At 40.2% G+C, this 21,592-nt stretch overlaps 1 protein-coding gene across 2 annotated transcripts in view; it reads right to left on the bottom strand.

Moving 5' to 3' along the window:
- KANSL1 (KAT8 regulatory NSL complex subunit 1) overlaps positions 1–20,548 on the bottom strand; it is a 173,396-nt gene extending 152,848 nt beyond the window's left edge. Inside the window, exons 1-2 of one of the 2 annotated variants that reach the window (XM_070390012.1) lie at positions 20,527–20,548; positions 18,831–18,972 (exon numbers count right to left, since the gene is read on the bottom strand). The gene's annotated coding sequence lies outside the window, so the exon portion shown is untranslated. Of the gene's footprint in view, positions 1–18,830; positions 18,973–19,726; positions 19,879–20,526 lie in introns of those variants that run through there. The other variant, XM_070390011.1, reaches the window with a different exon arrangement.
- Positions 20,549–21,592: the final 1,044 nt, after the last annotated feature.

Here is a 21,592-nt window from a genome sequence, read left to right on the forward strand (position 1 = left end):
ACCCCAGACCTTGAGAGTATTTTAGAAGCACTGCTTTAGATCATTTATAGATAAATATGAATACCTAAATACAGTCCCCTTATACAGATGATGAAACCTGAAAACATCTAATGTAAAAACTGTTGTGGGTACAAAATTATAAATGAGACCATAAACTACTGAGAAAACATGACAGGAATTCAGGAAATGCTAAAGTCCCGGTTTTATCTCTCTCACTCATTTACTAAGAAATCATACATAATTTTCTTAACAGCAAACTTTTTCATTTCTGAATCAGACAAAAAGAACATAATCAGTATTTTCAGCCATATTCCAAATTAATTCTCACAATCAAATTTAGACACATTTATCTAACAAAATTTGTCTCAAATGATCTAGCTCTAACTTGAACCAGTAGAACAAAAGAAATAAAATAATGAACCTATATCTTTTGTGGTATAAAGAAGAAGAAAATCCGGGACTTCCCTGGTGGCACGGTGGATAAGACTCCGTGCCCCAGTGCAGGAGGCCTGGGCTCCAGCCCTGGTCATGGCACTAGATGCCACATGTCGTGACTAAAGATCAGTGACCTGGCTCACTGCACCAAAACCCAGTGCAGCCAAAGAAATACATTTTTTTTTTAAAGAAGAAAAAAAATCCTTCTGTGTAGAGGAGGGAAAACTCACACGCCCTAGAATCTCCATGGCAACAATATCCAAATGTAATCTTGCTGGTAACATTTAGGCTAGGGCATTCAATTTTTATAACATGACAACAGTAACAGTTGTATTCCTGCCCTGAATAACTTTCTTTAATTTTCAATAAAACTAGATATCCTCTTAAAGTCTTATTACTAATTACCAATCATTCATAAACATTTACTGAGTGTCTACTGGATGCTAAACACTGTAATACCTCTGGAAAAAAATACTAAGTCACCATCATAAGCTATGTGCTGGCAAAAAAAAAAACCCTTCTATTCATTGATATTTTAAATAGTTAATAATTCAAAGCAAAGAAGTAGTAAGAGATCAACAAAATTTTAGTGCTTTATGCTTTCCATTCAACTCTCTTCTGGCCCTTTTGGGAAGCTTGTATAGACTCCTCCAGGAATGCTAAAATTAGGTGTTCTTTATGGCATAACTAGAATGAGGAAACAAAACAAGTACTCCAAAACAAAACTAAGAGAAGAGGTTAAGGGAACCAAGTAGGAGACAAAGATTTAAAGTGACAGACTTACAATCTCTATCCCAAATGTCTCAAGACAGGGAAAAAGGTCAAGAAAAATGAAAATTTGTGATCTAGTCCAATTACAGTTAATTGTCCATCTCCCTTTCATTCTCAAATGTTTGGTACTGCCCTATGGGAAGGCTTCTATGTTTCTTGTAATTGCCACAAATTCAATAACTCATCATTTCTTAAACATTAGTCAGTATTATTATCTTCATTTAGTAATGAGGGAATTAGAATTTACTGTTGCTAAATGAATGTCCAAAATGAAGCCAAAACTGGACTTGTCTGATGGTCCAGTGGTTAAAAATTCACCTGCCAATGCAGAAGACACAAGTTTGATCCCTGGTCCAGGAAGATTCCACATGCTGTGAAGCAACTAAGCCCATGAGCCACACTACTGAAGCCCTTGCTTCCCAGCACTCATGTTCCACAAGAGAAGCCACTCTCAATGAGAAGCCAGAGCATAGCACCTAGAGAGTTGTTAAGACTAGAGAAAGTCCTCTCACAGCAACAAAGACCCAAGTGAAAGTTAAAGTCGCTCAGTCGTGTTCAACTCTTTGTGACCCCATGGCCTATATATTCCATGGAATTTTCCAGACCAGAATACTGGAGTGGGTAGCCTTTCCCTTCTCCAGGGGATCATTCCAACCCAGGGATCAAATCCAGGTCTCCCACACTACAGGAGGATTCTTTACCAGCTGAACCACAAGGGAAGCCCAAGAATACTGGAATGGGTAGCCTAACCCTTCCCCAGGGGATCTTCCTGACCCAGGAATCGAACCGGGGTCTCCTGCATTGCAAGTGGATTCTTTACCAATTAAGCTACCAGGGACGCTCCAACAGAGGCCCAGCACAGTCAAAATTTTTTAAATAAAATTTTTTTAATTAAGGCAAAATTATTTCAAGATAAAGTCAAAACACACCTCAACTAGTTTAATATGGCAGTTATTACCCTGACACCAAAACCAGACAAAGAGATCATAAAAAAAAAAAACAAAAAAACTACAGACCAATATTGTTTATGGACATAGATGTAAAACTCCTCAACAAAACACTAGCAAATGAATCCAGCAACATATAAAAAGTACTGCACACCTTTGCTGCTGCTGCTGCTGCTGCTGCTACTAAGTCGCTTCAGTCGTGTCCGACTCTGTGCGACCCCATAGACGGCAGCCCACCAGGCCCCCCATCCCTGGGATTCTCCAGGCAAGAACACTGGAGTGGGTTGCCATTTCCTTCTCCAATGCATGAAAGGGAAAAGTCAAAGTGAAGTCGCTTAGTTGTGTCCGACTCCTAGTGACCCCATGGACTGCAGCCCACCAGGAGCCTCCATCCATGGGATTTTCCAGGCAAGAGTACTGGAGTGGGGTGCCTTTGCTAAGTGTGATTAATTCTAGGAATTCAAGATTGGTTTACTTATCTGAAAGTCAATTAATATACTACAATATCCAACACTCTTTCATGATAAAAATACACAGGAATTGAAGGAAACTTTCTTAACCTGATAAAGTTATCTATGAAAAACCCACAGCCAACATCATATTTAATGGAGAAAGACTGAATATTTTCTCCCTAAAGTCAGGAACAAAACAAGGAATATCCGTTCTCACCACTTCTATTCAATATTGTACTAGAAATTCTAGCCAGGGCAATTAGGCAAGAAAAAGAAATTAGAAAAGAAAATTAGGCAAGAAAAAGAAATTAGTTCAGGTTTCAAAGAAAGAAGTAAAATATTTCTATGTGTATATGACATAATCTTGTTTTAAAAAAACCCCACAAATAAACTATTAGAGCTAAAAAACATATCCATCAATGCTACAGAAGTCAAGATCACTATACAAATAAATATCAATTGTATTTTGATACAATAGCAACAAACAATCTGAAATGAAATTAAGAAAACTCCCTATACAATAGCATCAAAAAATATTTAGAAATAAATTTAACAGAAAAAGTATAAAACTTAAAATCTGAAAACTATAAAAATTGTCTCAAGAAGTTAAGGAAGTACTAATTAAATGGAAAGACATCCCATGTTCAGGGACCAGAAGATGTACCCTTGTTAAGATGGCAGTACTCCCTAAATTGATCTACAAATGCAATTCAATTCCAGAATATCTAAAACAATCTTGAAAAGGAAGAATAAAGTTGAAGGACTCACACTTCCTGATTTCAAAACTCTAATTCAAAGCTATAGAAATCAAATCAGTGTGGTACCGGCATAAGAACAGACATATAAATTAATGGAATATAAACCAGAAATAAACCCTCACACTTATAGTCAACTGAGTTTTGACATAGGTGACAGAACAATTCAGTGAGAGACAGGGGAGGTAGAAGTTGAGGTTGGATGGTCTTCTTAACAAAAGGTCCTGGGGCAACTGGATATTCACATGCAGAAGCTGGATCCTTATTTCACACAATACACAAAAATTAACTCAAAATGAATCACAGACTTAATGTAAGAGTTAAAACCATAAAATTCCTAGGGAAAAAAAAAAGAGTGAATTTTCATTATTTTGAGTTACACAATGATTTTTAGACATGGCACCAAAAGCACAAATTACAATAAAAAATAGATGGACTGAACTTCCTCAAAACTGTAAAATTTTGTGCATTAAAGGATCCCATCAAGAAAGTGGAAACAACCCATAAATTAAAGAAAATATTTGAAATTCATTTGTGACAAGGAACTTGTATCCAGAATATATAAAGAACTCCTAGAATTCAACAATAAAAGACAATCCAGTTTAAAAATGGCAAAGACTATAATAGAAACAGACATTTCTCCAAAGATACACAAATGGCTAATAAGCATATGAAAAGACCTTATCATCATTTGCTATCAAAACCACGATGAGATACCACTTCACACCCACTAGCATGACTATAATCAAAATTATAGAACCCTCACACACTGCTGGTGGAAATGTAAAACGGTATAGCTGCTTCGGAAAATAGTTTGGCTCCTCAAAAAGTTAGAGTGAGTGAGTGAGTGAAGTCGCTCAGTCGTGTCCAACTCTTTGCGACCCTGTGGACTGTAGCCCCCCAGGCTCCTCCGTCCATGGGATTCTCCAGGCAAGAATACTGGAGTGGGTTGCCATTTCCTTAAAGTTACCATATAACCTAGCAATTCTACTCCTAGGTATATTTCCAAGAGAACTGAAAAGAAGTGTCTAAACAAAAACTTGTACAAGAGGACCTCCTTGGTGGTCCAGTGGTCAAGAATCCACTTGCCAGTTCAGGAGATGCGGGTTCAATCCCTGGTCTAGGAAGATCCCACATGCTGTGGAGCAATTAAGCTGGTTGCTCCACATGCCACAGGGCAACCAGGTTCTGTGTGCGACAACTGTTGAGCCTGCTCGCCACAACTACTGAAGCCTGCACACTCTAGAGCCCACAAGCCCAAACCACTGAAGCGCGCAAGCCCTAGGGCCAGTGCTCCGCAAAAAGAGAAGCCATCACAATGAGAAGCCCACGTACTACCACTGCAGAATGCCCCTGCTCACTGCAACTAGAGAGCAGCCCCAGAGACACAGCAACAAAGCAACAGGGCGCACATGGCAACAAAGACCACCGCAGTGAAAAATAAACAAAAATTTTTAAACTTGTACAAGAATGGCTACAGCAGCATTATTAATAATAGCCTATTATTAAGATGTAGACAATTGAAACGTCTATCACCTAATCACTGGATAAGCAAAATGGGGTATTATCCATATAATGGAATATTATTCAGCCATAAAAGGAATGAAGCGCTGATAGATAACACAAATGAACCTTGAAAACCTGCTAAGTGAAAGACGCTAGTCACAAAAGAGCCCGTACTGTTTGATTCCGTTTGTATGATATGTCCAGATAGGCAAATCATAGAGGCAGAAAGCAGATTAGTGGCTGCCAGGGGCTAATGGACAAAAGGAAACAGAGACTACTGAGAGGCACAGGGTTTCTTTTAGGGGTGTTCTAAAATTAGTTTGTGGTGATGGATGCACAACTCTGTGAGCACACTAAAAAAATTACACATTTTTAAACAGGTACATTTTATGATATGTGAAATGAATAATCAGTAAAGCTCTTTAAAAAAAAAAAAGATTAAGCCAAAATAACAATTTCTAAACAGTTCTGATGTGCACACACACACACACAAATTATATATATACACACACATATGTTAAACTACTTGTAAAAACATCAGGAGAAGATGACAAGCCATAATTTTGCCATTTATTTCCCCTTGAGAGATTACCTCAGAGGACTAATATGCCTTCATGTTAGATCTGCAGCCTTATTGCCAACAGTATATATAAGCAAAAGTTAGGTTCTCATCAAATTCAAGTTATTCTAAAATATTCTATGTAAGAGTGAAATGAGGAAGATACAACAGGTCATAGATAAAAATCAGTCATCTATAGGAATGATACAAACTAGGACATCAGTACGTCAATGAAGAGTTTAAGAATACAAAATCCTATTCCTGGAAGGGTTATCTTCAGGGAGATAGGATTGGAATGTACTATTATTTCAAAAGCTTAAACAAAAGTAGCAGTATTATACTCTGCTCAAAGAATATTATAACAGATGGTTGGCAAGGCTTCTGTAAAAGGGTAGTTCAAAGAGAAAAATCTTGGCATTGTCATCCCCAGTTCTACCCAGAGTATAAAGTAAAACACCCTGGTCCACAAATACAGGATCTGAGAGGAAGAGTATGTGCTGAACAGGAAAAAAGATGCTGATCAGGCTACGCGTTCCAAGCCAGATTGACCATTTTATTTTTGCCCCTATAAATCAATTTTTTTGTTTGTATATGGTCCAATATATTACAGATGTGATTAGAGGAGTCTATCCCCTCGCAATCAACAGACTTGTATAATTAATGCTAGACTGGGATTCAACTTCTAGTTCTAACACCACGTAGCTATGTAACTTTGGACAAGTGACTTCCCTGCTCTCAGTTGCCTCGTGTAGAAAACAAGAGAGGGGCTTCTCTGGTGGCTCAATGGTTAAGAATCCACTGCCAATGCAGGAGATGTGGGTGTGATCCCTGATCCAGGAAGATCCCACATGCTGTGGAGCAACTAAGCCTGTGTGCCACAACTACTGAGCCTGTGCTCTAGAGCCTGGAGCATGACCACTGAGTCCACATGCCCCAACTACTGAAGCCTGTGCACTCTGGAGCCTGTCCTCCCCAACAAAAGAGGCCATGGCAATGAGAGGACTAAGCACCGCAACCAGAGCAGCCCGTGCTCTCCGCAACTAGAGAAAACCCACGCACAGCAACAAAGACCAAGTGCAGCCAAAAATAAATAAATGCATAAAGCAAATGTTTAACACAAAGCATAGAGATGGACTGTAAAAATACTTGACTGTAAGAAAGCAAAGCAGTCAGATGCTCAACCAAAATGTTTAAATCCTTAAGTAGCATGGGGGGAAAAAGGGGAGGGAGGTGGGGAGAGAGGAGGAGAATAACTCTGCTCAAAACAGACAACAAAAAAATGAGGAAAAGCAACAAAATATCATAAACTGTAGCTGATCAGGAGCACTAAGGCCTATGTAGGCAAAATTAAAATCTTGCAAGAAAATGCAAAGCCACAGAGTGGTGGTTTAAATATATAAAAAGCCAGATGCTGAATAAAGACTGATGGAGCACTTGATAAACGGTATAAACAGTGACAACAGCAAGACAGCTGACAGACCTAACTGTAATTAGTTTCAATACCTACTGAGGAAGAGATGAGGAAGAAATCTATTTCTAAATTACTCTTTAAAGCCCAAAAATCACTGAGAATGAATCAAATTCATCACTAAACGAACAAGATGCTTCCAAACTAATATATCAGATGTTAGGTAGTCATGGAACCCCAAAGTATTCTCTGCTTTTTAGAAGTATTCTCTGAGGACTTCCCTGGAGGTCTAACAATTAAGACTGCCTTGCAGGACTTCCCTAGTGGTACAGTGAATTAGAATCCGCTTGTCAGTGCAGGGGACATGAGTTTGATCCCTGGTCCGGGAAGATTCCACATGCCTGGGAGCAACTAAGCCCATACACCACATCTGTGGAGCCTGAGTACTGCAACTACTGAAGCCCAAGCACTCTAGAGCCTGTGTTCTGCAACAAGAGAAGCCACCGCAAGGAGAAGCTGCAACAAAGAGCAGCCCCTACCTGCCACAACTAGAGAAAGCCCACATGCACAACAGAAAACCAGCACAACCAAAAATAAATTAAAAAAAAAAAAAGAATCCATCTTGCAATGCAGGGGATGTGGGTTCAATCCCTGGTTGGGGAACTAAGATCCCACAACGCTATGGGGCAACTAAGCCTGCACGCCTCGACAACTGAGCCCGAGCTCCACAGTTAGAAAAGCCAAATAAATAAAGTATGTATAGATACACAGATATAGATAGATATAACTCCCATCTACTCAAGAGAAGGGCTCTTGCTGTAAGCTTCAATTCGGTCAAACTGGCAAATCTCTACTAGAGGATGAGATCAGAAGACATATCAGCATAAATAACCTTCTGAGGAAAAGACAAACATGGCTTCTGAAAGATGAAATCACACCACACCAGTCAATCCAAATTCTCTGAGGAGAAAGTATAGAATATAATTTATTTAGGCTTTTACAAGTCTTGGTAAGATTCTAAATAAAAAGCTGTTTTTAAAAAGCCTGAGTGACCACACAGTCGAGAATATTTACCATAGAAGGGGCATGATTTATGAGACAGACACACCACCTACTGCGCTAAGGAGGCACGTCTAGATTGGGTGAGACACAGAAATTACGGGTGGACCGATGCTGAGGCACTTCCCTATATGAAGTGCAAGCACTGATCTTAGGTAATGTTTTCAAAAGGCTATAGTTAACATTTTCATAAATTATATGAAAGACACACAGAGAATTTCCCATTTTGCAGATGGAGTGATGAGCTTCCTGATAGTGAAATACTACAATAAAATGGAAAAATGAAGGAACTGAGAGGTGGAAAGGATCTGTGTTATCAAATGAGAAACATTTGCAAACACAAAGATTTATTTTTAGTTGAGAGAATACTCTGCAAGCATGAAAGCTGTCTAAATATCTATCTGCAGGGCTTTCTAGCAGAAGAGAAACTAGAGGTGCTCCAGGCAGTTCCTGTGTAGACAAAATTAGGCCCAGAGTGGAAACTGCAGAGGGACACATTTCAGCTAACATAATGACAAGCTTTCTAAGCTCCAGACCAGAACTAACTGAAAGGGTGATTCTTACTCTGAATTACCTCTAAGAGCCCTCTGAGATACAAGTGGCTAAAATACTACAGGCAGGAAAATGGCAGCTATTAACAGTGCAGCATGAAAAAGTGAAAAGTAAAGCCTTTACAGGAAAAAAAATCTAAGTTGTACCTAAAGAAGGCATGGCTTCCAGTCAAAAAGGAAATCTTGGAATAAATTACAGAATGTTGCCTAAAGACAATGGGATTTCTGCATGCAAAGAGGGGTGGGACTGCAAATTCCACAGGCAACAAGGAAAAGACTGTGACTAGAACATATTTTCCTATCCTAATAAATCATAATTAAGCTATATCTGAAATGCAATTCTGATTGGTTACCATAAATCTAGAAAAACAAAGCAATGCTGACAAAGATCCAGAGAAGTGTACGTAAATGGAATGACTAAGAGACTGAAAGAAATGTCACTGCAGATTACATTTTAAAATCAATCATCTTCAGCTGAAAAACATGAAATGAAATCCAAGGGGCACTATGATCAAAAATCAGAAAGTGTACCAATATTAAATACTAATTTATTTACCAAATCTTGGTACCATATATCAGGCTTTTAAACTTGAAAGGTAGATTTTTTTTCCCACAAAAGATGAAAAGAAAATTATGGAATGCTTTATCACCAAGTGGTATTTAGGGATAAGAATACTCAAGAAGATATAAGTTCAGATATATTAAGTCCCTTCTGAGGTCCTACCGGATAGAAATGACATGTGAGGCCTTAAATTTCTGAGGTTAACATTTTCTTTTTATTTTATTTCATTATGATGTTTCAAATGTACACAAAAATAGAGTAGTTTAATAAACCCCATATACCCATCACCCAATGAGGTTAACATCTTCTAAGATAACTGCCTCACCTCAAAACATCCCCTGGTGCCAACTAAGACATGACAACTGGCTGACAGCCCCTAAGAGACTCAGTAAGGCTTGCTGGTATAGTTCTTTTATTCTTTTACCTATATGTGTACAGCTGACCCTTGAACACCACCAGGTTTGAACTGGTCCACTTACACTTGGATTTTTCCCAATCAATACTTACTACACAATGCTCAGCTGAATCCCTGGATGTAGAGCTGAAGATATAGAGGATCTACTCTAAAATTATACGTGTATTTTCTATTGCACGGAGGTCAGCACCCCTAACTCTGCATGGTTCCATGTGTGTAATATATACATATACATTATCTTTTATATATTTAGAATCCGCCTTATATATCTCTATATACTGAATTTTTCATTTATCATATGCTCAACGTTCTTACCTGGAAAATCCCATGGACAGAGGAGTTTGGCAGGCTACAGTCCATGGGGGTTACAGAAGAGTCGGACATGACTGGGCAACTGAGCACATACACAATACACACAACATTCTAAGATACTGAAAGTTCTTTTAAAATATTGTTTAATGGCTGTATAACAACTCACCCTTAAATATGCCATAATTTACCCATTAATCTCACTGCTCATTCAAGTTTATCCCCTATTCTTACTTGTATAAATAATGCTACAATGAATATCTTTGTTCACAAATTTTTCTATCTTTATTTTTCCCCTCTTAAGAGAAACTCCTAGAAGTAGAATTAGTGAATTAAAGGACAGTTTAAGGCTTTTTGATATGTATTGGCAAAATATCTCCCAGAAAACTTAGGCCCAATGCACTTCGATTAGCAGTTTTAGAGACTACCGCCTTACTATTTGATAGGTTAAAAAAAAGTAGTATATTATTTTAATCTGAATTCCCTTGATTATGCATCAGAATAAAAATGTTTCTTACATGCTTCTTGGTCATTTGTATTTCTTCTTTGTGAACTCTAATCATGATGTTTGTCAGAAAGGCTTTTTTACTTTCTTTGGGCCTTAATGAAACTGAAAACCAGCTTAGATGGAGCCACGTATCAGTGACTTCAGCTCCCTCTCCTGGCCAAAAAATTACTACCATGATCCGGTTATTGTTATTCAGTCGCCCAGTCATGTTCAACTGCGACCCCATGGATTGCAGCATACCATGATCCGGACCTAGATTTAAATACATGTGTGTATGTGCTCAGTCGCTAAGTCATGTCCAACTTTTCTTCGACTGCAAGGACTGTAATCCACCAGGTTCCTCTGTCTATTAAAAGCTTGCCATTTCCTAGGTTGTTGCTACAAACACAATTTATACACGGTAATAAAAGATAAAACATTATGTGTCTAAACCCATACTTAACAGAGATGTGATGGAAAAAGAGAAAGGGAACATCTGCCCACTTATATTTAATAATTAACGTCACCAAAAATGTTTAAATTATAATCAGGTCATTGCCAAGTTACTTACTGGATGGAACATTACAAGCCTAAAACTCATTTCTCTATACTTTATTTTCTTTTTAATGGCTGCACTGTGTGGGCACTTAAGGGATCTTCATTCCCTGACCAGGGATTGAACCTGGGGCCATAGCAGTGAAACCATCAAGTCCTAACCCTAGACTACCAAAGAAGTCCCTGTAACTTTATTCTAATAATGTAAAACATTCCAGTTGCCAGATGACACTGGGCTGTCAGCACACTGGTTATCTTCCCTTTTTTAAAAGCAAAAATAAGAAAACAAAAACATCTACGTGCCCTTCATCATTTAATGAAGGATTAAAAAACAAAACAAACAAAAAAAAAACACCCTCTTTGTAATCCTTATTCCAAAGCTACAAAACTGCTCACACTAAACAGATTGGGTCCTACAGTTCCAAAGGGTAAGGCCAGGATTCACGAATGGATGTAGCTAACTCAGCTTCTCCACTGATAACCTCCAAGATGCAATTCACAGGTTGGGCAGTACAGTGCTCAGACGATTCATTCATTCAACGCACATCTACTAAGTGCCATCACTTTGCCAGCAGTGATGATGACAGACAGGACACAGCCCCTACTCTCAGAGACCTGGAAAACTGGCTGTCTGGGGAAGGCAAAGCCTGGGTACCGTCTATGTCAGTTACTGCTGTTACTATACCTCCCTGTTATTAAAGAATTGGGAAGAGTATGTTTCTAGAACAGGGTAGCACTTTAAACGGTGGTCATTTTAAACAGTGGCGGCTGTTTGTGAGAAGATTCAGAGGCAAAAGAACAAGGTGTCCAGAAGGAACTGCAAGCAGTTGAGTGCTATTGAGTGCAGAGCTCAGGAAGGAGTAGAGGAGACGACCTGCCAAGGGCCTGGGTGCTTGGTTTGAAGTCCACCTCGAAAGCCAAGTAAGCAATGGGGAGGAGACATACGGTCCTGTAAGGAGACCATTTAGCTCTGGGGAAAATCCATTCGCAAATCATAGGTATATGGATATAAGACTCATACAGTGTGAGACATAAACTTTCCTAAGCTTCCCTCAGGAACTACATAGGCTAAGAGGAGAGAAGGCCAAGACAAGGCAAACACTGACTGAAAGAGACAAATGTCTGCACAGAAACTGAGAAAGAACAGCCAGAGGCAACAGCGATGACAGAAAGAGCCAGCACGCAGACCACGTGTACCTCACTGTGTGTCAGGCACTCACCTACATGCTTTTCATGTATTAATTCATTTCCTCTTCATGACAGTCCTGGAAGGTTAAGTGCCATCATTTGTATTATTTTCCCATTTTTCAGATGAGGCAGCTGAGGCACGGAGAGAGGCACAAAGTACGTGCAGAGCTGAAATCTGTCTGAATCTAAAGGACTCACTCCAGAGACCATGTTCTGTATCACGGCTCTACAATGCCTTTCAGAAATGACAAGAAGAAGCAGGAGGACCACCACCACCACAGCCAGGGAGAACAATGGTCCATGGCGTCAAAAACCACAAGGAGGCCTTGGAAAATCAGGACAGAAAGGGATGCCTCCGTAAGGGCAGGTACAGTGGAGCACACCGGAAGAAGCTAAACAAATACTTCCCTGGCAAAGGGACCAGCAACTGCAGTTTAAGAGTTCTGTGTTTGTAAAAAGTCAGAGACTTGAGTGTGTTTAGAAGCTGATGGACAAGAGCCAACAGGGAATGGGAGGGTAAAAATAGGTTGGGAAAAGGGACAAATGACAGACAGAGGTCTCTATGAGGAGGAAAAAATAGCTGAAGAGACCAGAGAGGTGGCCTAGTATGAGAAGACACAAAGACAGGGATAGGGTGGGCCTAAGAAGGGTCTCTTCCCCACAGGCTCTGTGGAAAAGGGTTTTCTCTGTAAGCAAGGGAGCTGCTTAACTTCTGAAGAACCCTCCACAGTAAGATGCTTTTAGAATTGTGGCATTATATGCTTTGATTCTTTTACTCCTGTTTTCACTCTTATCCAGCTGTCTCATTAAACTATGATCTAGGTGGCAAACAGGTCACAAGATGATTTTGAAGCAAGAAAAAAATCTAACAAAAACTAAAATCTCTAGATTGTTCAGAACCAAAATATAATTCTTTAAAAAGACAGTATTTTTCTATTTCTTCAAGTCAAGTATGTAAGTATATTCTCTGAGCTTCCAGAACTTACGATGGCTACCCTCTTTGTCCTCAATGCCCAGAGCTGCTCTCCTGCTCACGACTTGACTTCTCTCCCAGCTCTCTCTGGTCTAGTCAAACGGCCCTTCCTCCCCGAGTCCAAACAATTACCCAACACTTCCTTTCGGGACAGGTAGATAGGAGAAAGAATTTGGGAACTAGCCTCTGATGACAACTAACAGAGCAATTTCATAGCACGTATTTATCAAAAGCAGTCCCGGACCACTGTAAAAAGCTGAGGAAAGTAATGGACTCTTCCTCTCCATAAAATGCACACAAGCAAAATCACACAATTTGCATTAGATGGTCAAAAAGCTGTCATTTTTCACTATTTTATCCATAGAATACTTGGCTGGATAAATACTGGAGCAAGATGGCTCACTCTAGCCATCATCAAAGGTCTATTCACCTTCCCTGGCAAATAATTTATACAAGTTTAGTTTACTGATATCCTAACCTCCCAGAGAAAGAAGGCATTAAAATAGAGGGGAGAGCTGCTGGAGGCTGGAGCAAGGCCAGTAACAGCCGGATTAGACTAAGGTAGGTGATCAAGAAAGTAGATTAATCAGACAAAAGAGTATGAAGACTGGCCCAAGAGTATGAAATATATGCACACACTACTCCATGAATAGTTTACCTTACGACCTGCAAAGATACATTCCATCTCAGCACAGTACAGTTAGGATGTACATAGGGAGAATCTTCTGTAATTCTGAATTCTTATTTAAAATAAAATTTTGTACAGGGTGCTTTCTTAAGGAGGCAGAAAAGCATGTAGTATCTATTAGAAAATATTTCAAAACTTTCACAGTATTAATATGAGTTTCATGAGAGGAAACCATCAAACAAAAGGGTGTAACTGGCCTGCAAAGAAAGATTTTGAAACAAAACAGTAGCCAGACCATCATGTGTCTATACGCTATTTCAGAAAGGTTGAACTTTACCCTCAAGACAAACAGGAGGGGAATGGAAGCAGAGGGCGGGCCATATCAACTGGGCCACAGGAGGAACTTCCTCAAGGTCTTGCTCTCTCTGGAATGACCCATACTGTCCACTCCTAAAAGTCAAATGTTGGAGGATAACCATGCCTGTTTCTTCAAATATGGCATCTGACTGAAGATAAAACATCTCTCTATTCACACAGACAAGGAGGTGTTAATTTGAGACAGATATCTGGGCCTAATTCTTACGTAGTAAGGAAATCCCAAGGTTTCATCAATTTCCACAAAGGACGAGACATGGAGAGCAGACTGTAATCTTGACCTTAATCTTTCAAATCAGAATTTTATCGACAGCTAAACAAAAAGAATATTACCACCTTCTAAAATGTCAATTTTATATAAATCTAAAGTCTCAGCAACAAAAATCTAGACATTAAAGACAAATAAGATAAACAAGGTCCTACTCCATAGCACAGGCAACTATATATCTAATACCCTGCAATAAGTATTAATTGAAAAAATCTGAAAGTGATTCAGTTATGTATCACTTTGCTGTACACCAGAAACTAACACAACCTTGTAAATCAACTATACTTCAATAAAAATAAATAAATTTAAAAGGACAAATATATGAGACACCTAAAGACATAATCTACTTCTTTAAATCATGTGACCAATTTGCACCCAAATTTCATTTCCTATGTATAAGTGTTGGAGGTCTGCTACCTTTGATGAATAACATTAGTCTATGGCGCTGTCAAGGCTAAAGGATACTGTTATGAGTTGAACGGTGTTCCCCAACCCTCAAGAAGATATTTTGGATTCCTAACCCTGCATACCTCAGAATGTGACCATAGTTGGAGAAAGAGTCTTTACAGAGATAACCAAGTTAAAATGAGGTGATTAGAACGCGCCCTAATCCTAATCCCTAATATGACTGCTGTCCTTTTAAAAAGGAGAATTTTTGAACAAAAGAGATACATACACAGATAGAACTTTGTGCAAAGACTGGAGTTACATGGATAAAAGCCAAAGATGTACCAGATGCTAGGGTACAGGCCTGGAAGACATCCTGCCCAAGGGCCCTCAGATGGAGAATGCCCCTGCCCTCAGGCTTCTAGCCTGCAGAACTGAGAGACAATACATGTCTGTTGTTTAAGCCACTTACTTCGAGCCACTTTGTTATGGCAGCCCTAGCAAACAGATGTCATGAAGAAAATTAGCAGCTCATGTTTATTGAGCACATACCAAGTGTTATTCTAAGCACTTCGCATCAACAAACTCATTTAGTCATTACAAAATCCACCCCAGGATCTAGATACTATAATTATACCCTTTTCACAGATGAAGACACCAGGTCTCTATGAGGATAAAAAACTTGCCCAACAGCAGACAGAGCCTCCAGTATGACCACTAGCTATAAGGAACTATGATTTATAGTCATTATTTTAATAGCAACAGCAGTCACTAAGCCAAACACTATGTACTTCACAGATACAATATACACAACAATTGTCTGAAGTCCATGTTCATTTTTGCTTCCAATACAAAGGAGAAACCTGAATCTCCAACAGATTTTCTTAAAATTTCTTAAAATCACCCCACATCTCACAACCAAGAATGTGACAGTGAATCTAACTGCCAACTTGAGGAAATAATGAAAATCCTTTTTTACTAACACTTTAAGTACAAGTGAAAATTTGTAATGTTTGACCTTGCAATTCTATACTAGAAATCTAAATCTATAAATTCAAAATCCTTCAAGATCCCAGGAGAAAACGGGCCCTAGATCACAGTATCTCTTGACTACACATCCCTTCAACTATTCAAGGGCTGTCTGCTCTCTCATCTGTGATCCCTTGACTTTTCTCTAACTTACAGACACAGGAGAAGAAAAGATGTAAGGACTGAGATACTGCTTTTTAAGTTGTTTTTTCTTAATTTGTATTTAATTTTTAAATTTTGACACAAACATCAGAAAGTGTGAAGAAATATAAAACAGTGAGAAGTCTTCCTCCCACTCTGTCCTCCACCTGCCCAGTTCCTAGACGTAACAGGCAACCAACGTCACCACTTTCTTGTTTACTCTTCTAAAGTGATTTTTAATGCATATACAACAAGCCAATATAAATTTTTTCTCCCTTTTTCAAAAAAAAAAAAAACACACAAAACATATCATACACACTGCTCTGCATCTTGCTTTTATCAACTGTATAACTTGTAGATCTTTACATAGCCTTTGCATCATTTTAATTGCATCCTTTTGTTTGTCAAGAATACTTTTTACTCGCATTCATTACAGTTCAGTCTAGTACACAAAGCACCAGCACACAGGCTACCAGCAGTCCCTGAGAGGCACCTGAAATGACTGGCGGTGGACCCATGACGCACCAAAGGCCTTGTGTCTCTTCGCTCCATCTCATCTTCACTTTTCTCCAACTTGCCCAATCCTCCTCCTCCCTGCTCCTCCATTTCACCCATGCCCTAACCCTGACAACTGGACCTGAAAACATCAAATATCACTGATACTGCTTAGTCATGGCTAGCATTGAAAAAGCTGCAGACCCCTGATAGAAAGAGAATGGGATAAATAATTTCCATGGGAACTAATTAACAAGAGTGCCTTCAATTGATGAGTTTTGGGGGGAGTTATATTTCCTTTATGTTATTTATGTTTCCTTTGGTGCTTTGGTTCTTAAAAAGGGTAAACATTAGCACTATTTTCTACCAGCCTTGGAACATAAATAAATACACACTGGGGTCTAACGTTTGAGTAATGCCTACAGAACTAGAGTTCATTTTGAAATAAAATAATCAGAAACAAAGTGTAAGAACCATAGAAAATTAATATTTTGGCTCCAAAGTATATATACATTTTAATTAACCCATTTTTTACTTAAAAATAAGTAATTGCAATCTGAAAACACATCTCAGAAACATTTTAAAGCTATTCACAACGGAAAAAAATAAAGTTCTCTCTCCCTTTTTTATTTCCATCCTGCAAATTCAATGACATCCTGTTTTCCCCCACCAAGAAAGTGTCTTTTTCCCCCTGCCCAGCTCAAACACCAGTTTTTAAGGGTTTTTTTAAGTCATAAAAGGAGGAAAATGTTAACAAAAAATTTGTTCAGACGCAAAAGAGGTCTTCAACTGATCAAAGGACTAAATTAAGGCAGTCACATAACTACATTCTTAAATAGTTAACAAGTGGTAACTCAGTCTGGAGTACTGACTTCACTCTCTATTCCTATCATGCCAGAGACCTTTGGTGCAACTTCAAGGATTACTGTAGAACTTACCCAGGTTCCAAGACTTAGAGGTAAAATGTCATATGTAAAAAAGCAGGCCTCTGTATATCTAATCCACTTTTAGAACCAAAATGACTATGAAGTAAAAATCTAATATATTGATCCCCAGTTCCTCGGGTTTCTAATTGTTCTTGAGTCACTAAGTTGCGTCCAACTCTTTGTGACTTCAGGGACTATACATAGTCTGCCAGGCTCCTCTGTTCATGGAATTTCCCAGTATTCTTATACTGGAGTGGGTTGCCATTTCCTTCTCCAGGGGATCTTCTTTACCCAGAGATGGAACCAGAGTCTCCTGCATCGGCAGGCGGATTCTTTACCACTGAGCTACCAGTGAAGCCCAGGGAACTAGTACCTGTTGATATCCCCTTGCCTGCTTCCTAAAGATAACAGAGGCCACCGGGTCCTGGCACTAAACACCCAATACCAAAGAGGAATGTTCTGTACAAAGTCCTCCAGTGCCTACGGTTCAGGACTTCTGGCTGGGTTCCCCACGCAATGCCACCAACTCTACAGGGGGAATGGCTGGAAAAACTGAGTCCCTCTGACTTCCTTTACAGTAATATAGGCACTTCTCAACCAACAATAGCAGCTGGAACATAAATGAAGATGAGAACTCAGTCTACTTTTACCTAAGGATTTCCAGCAATCCAAGTATTAGTTTACACAAACTGCATTAATACCTGACGTATTCACTGCATTACTTGGGAATTCCACAGCGCAGGTTAACAGACAATAATCTAACTACATTAGTATTTAGCTCTGAAGGAAGCAACCTGTACCATCCAGTGAAGCTTGTGGGGGGCTTCCGTTACTCCTTATCTTTCCCCATCCTTCCTGCAATTTCCCTCCCTGTATGTATCTTAAGCTTTATCCTCTGTTTAGTCTTTCTTAATGGAGAGAGTTTCCTGGCCATTTATGTACAAGAAACTGGAAGTAGCCAAGAGAAAGGAGAACTACCACATCACTGAGAGCTTTTTCATGTAAAGATCATGTTCTCACACTGCCCCCAAAGAGGTTTATCTTGTGAGGTGAAACATGGTACCAAGTGCTACCTGTTGAGAAAAATAGTACAAATTCGCATGCAAAGGACTAGGAAATAGCAGGAAAACTCTCCCACAAAGCTATACATGTAAACAAACAGGTCTTAGAATGTTCTGAACATACTAAATCAAGTTTCAGAAGTAAATAAATGGTTAGTGACACATCTTCTGTAACACATGAATCAGCTACAGATTTGCAAGAGTGGGACACACCCTAGCACCTATGATAATACTAAAGGACCTGTTTGAAAGTGGACCCGGCTGTCTGAATTGCCAGTCCATCCTACTGAGACTGGAACAGAATTTTACAACTGTGTGGGGTTGTCATAATTTAAAGCTAAAAAATAAACACATCATTATCATAAAAGTTAATTTGAGAACTTCATTACTATTTTAACACCAATAATTAAGGACAGGAGCAATACAAAGGAGTAACCAATCAGTTCTAGGAGGCAAACACAAGGGAAAGGAATGTCAGGTAAGACGGTCGAAGAACTGCAAATTCAAAAACTAAAAAAACCTCAATTCTAAAAAAAATAATAATAAAATGAGACCTTTATAATTAAAAAAAAAAAACACACATCTTACCTTAAGAGGCATCCAAGTAGCATTCATAGTGTCAGGAGTAGTTCAGGCAATAATACTCAGAAACAAGCAAGAATGGAGTCTTAGTAATTCCCCAGCCACCAAGTATGAGCAGGTAGGAAAATTTTTTATTTCAAAAAGGTATCTGAAAAAGAGAGGACTTTCATTTAGACTAAAAATAATCCAAAAATAAGCATATAGTTTAAACTATCTGGACAGAGATTCAAAGTACTATTTGCCTCACCATCTTAAAAAGATGTAGAAAATAACTGTTCCTTTTGGAAAAGGACAAATGTGTGTGGTGTATGATCTCCACAGGTATGAAGAAATATATTTTTCCATAAAATTGGATTAAATGTGTAACACATATTTCAGATAATATAAAATTGCTTATTAGAATTATTTCTCAGATAGAAAAATGATTATCCAGGGTTACTTCATAAACACTATTAAAAAGTGATTTTTTATCTGATCACTAAAAAATGCCCTTGCCACATTTAGTTTTAATAAATTAAACCCTCTCTGATCATTTTGATTGTCCTAAATTTTCTCGAGTTTAAGTTGCAGAGCCCATTCTATGTGGAAAAATAATAGCCATTCTTGACTCAAGTGCTACAAATAAAAGACCCTTCTTTCCTAGAAATCTTTAATAACAGGCCAAACAATTTTGAGCCAAGTTTGTGTGGAGGTAGGAGGATGGATTAAATGACCTCTTGTAGGATTCGTGCTCTCGTCCTAGGCCTGAATGAAAATTCCAGCTTAACCAGTTACTGCTTCGCTTAAAATGGAGGCTTGCCCGATTAGGGACAAAAATAACAGCACCCACCTCTGTAAAATAAATTTTTAAAAATTCAAAGCCTACAGTACCCTCATTTTTAAGAAAAATTAAAAATAAAAACCTCTGGAGTGGATTTGTTCCTGCTATGCGTTTGTCACTTCGGCGTCGAAGACTTGGCATCACTTTCCTTACGCTCGTCGGATTTTTTTTTTTTTTTTTGGTTGGGGGAGGGTTGGGGGGAGTTTGACTTCTGACCCAAGTCCGGGGAGGATTTAAAAGCCCCTCCATAATCCCCAACGCAAGAGCTAAGGGGCGAAGAGAAAGGGGAGAGCCCGAGTTCCCACCCCTCCCCCCACCCTGGACCCCAGTCCCAAACCGACCCCCCTTCCCGCAGTGAGGCGACTCCTTCTGCCCCAAACCCATTGTTAGGGAGGGGGCGAAAGGGAGAGGGGGCTCAGGGCAGGGCGCCGGCGGCCGTTGCTCCGCTCGCTTCTGGAAGGGGGCGGCCCGCGGGATGCAGCTTCCCTTCCTCTCCGCGTCGGTCCGTCCCACCTCGGCTCGGCCTGGCGCCCCGGGCTGTGCTCGGCGCCCCCGGCCCCGGGCCCGGCCCAGCCCGCCCCCCGAGTACCAGGCCCCCGACCCCTCTGCCCGCAGCCCGAGGCCCAGGCCTGCGGGTGGGCGCGGGGAGGGGGTCCCTATGCCCCACACACGCGTCCCCGCTCCCCCAGCCCAGTCGCTTCCAGGGCCCTCGGCGGCGCCCGCTCCCCGGGCCCGTCGGCCCCCCGCCTCCCGGCCGGGCCGCCCCCTCGGGCTCCCGCCGTTGGGGCCGCCTCCCCTTCCCCACCATCACCCCTACCGACTCGTGCCCCCACCCCCCGGGGCACCAGTGCCAACGGCGGCTCCCCCGGCCCCCGGACCTACCTGCACAGCTCAACCAAGCCTAGAAGTGGGGGCGGGGAATCTTCCGCCCTCCTCTATCTCTCATTGGCCCTTCCGAGGGACATAGGGGTCTCTATTGGCTGGCGGCGAATGTCCGTCAGAGTGGTGGGGCGGGACAGAAGGGGAGAGGGATGCTGGTGCCTTGGCGTCTCTGTCTCTGTGTATCTCGCTGTCTCTGTCTCGGAGCTTGGAAATGAGAGACATTTGGATGAGAGGACTGGAAATGGGCCTCAGGTGGCAGGAATAGAAATAGGAATCCTGGCAGAGCTTCCCGCAAGTCTGTCACTCCGAACCCCCTACCTAAGTCCCCTTTAGATCCTCTTCCCCATCACCCCCAACCCCGGCCCCTCACCCTTGTAGGTTCTTCATCCAGGAAGCGATGTGAAGAAAACTCGAGGCCGGAAGGCCACAGAGGGAGATTTTATATATGTATATAAAATACACACATACAAATACTTATATAGAAAGTCAACCAGATATAAGGTCACAAGGGCCTGGAGAGGAAAGGACACACATCTCACAGACAAGGAAGGACTTGAGATATAGCCAAAATAAAGAATAAAAAATCACTCTAAGAGCTGGTAACGTGGTTTCCTTCTGGGAGGGGAGCTGAGGGGATCAGGTGTGAGGAAGACTTACATTTAACTATATATCCTTTTGTATCTTTTGATTTTAAAGATTTCGATTTTTTCCTTTTTTTTTTTTTTTTGAAATTACGTGGCTTAAATTTTAAAATAACTATAAGGTGGCAAAACCAGGGGGACAGTTAAAATGGTGGTCCGGACAAAGAGGGACAGCATGTACATTTGTTGAGGAATTTTAGTTTTTAGTATGTTCATTTCCAGATACCAGGGGTAAAACCAAGTAGAAGCGTTCGGGGACAACTGCAGTTATGGAATTCAGGAGGGGGTGGATAATCTGGGGAGATGATAGAGTTCTTCACATAAATACGGCAATCAGTGACATGCTGAAGGATGAACTCCCCATAGAAAAAGACATCCACAGTAAAGTAAGGAGTGTGAACAGAAAGACGGTTGGTGAGATAAAA

The sequence above is a fragment of the Bos mutus genome, chromosome 19, assembly GCF_027580195.1.
Source record: "Bos mutus isolate GX-2022 chromosome 19, NWIPB_WYAK_1.1, whole genome shotgun sequence".
Lineage (NCBI taxonomy): Eukaryota > Metazoa > Chordata > Mammalia > Artiodactyla > Bovidae > Bos > Bos mutus.